The following is a 214-nucleotide window of genomic DNA, read 5'->3' as shown; positions in this document are numbered from 1 at the left end:
GGGTGTAATTTCATCATTTTTCGCGACTGTGTCGGAATTGGCTAAAATTTGACTGGTTGATCGGGAACAAAAACCGCGTCGGGTGCAATTTCGTCATTTTTCTCGACTGCGTCGAAATGGGCTCACATTTGACAGGTTTATCGGGAACAAAAATCGCGCCGGGTGTAATTACGTCATTTTTCGCGACTGTGTCGGAATTGGCTAAAATTCGACT

Source organism: Olea europaea, unplaced genomic scaffold, assembly GCF_002742605.1.
Source record: "Olea europaea var. sylvestris unplaced genomic scaffold, O_europaea_v1 scaffold1001, whole genome shotgun sequence".
NCBI classification, from domain to species: domain Eukaryota; kingdom Viridiplantae; phylum Streptophyta; class Magnoliopsida; order Lamiales; family Oleaceae; genus Olea; species Olea europaea.
Note: the sequence above shows the minus strand (reverse complement) of the source record.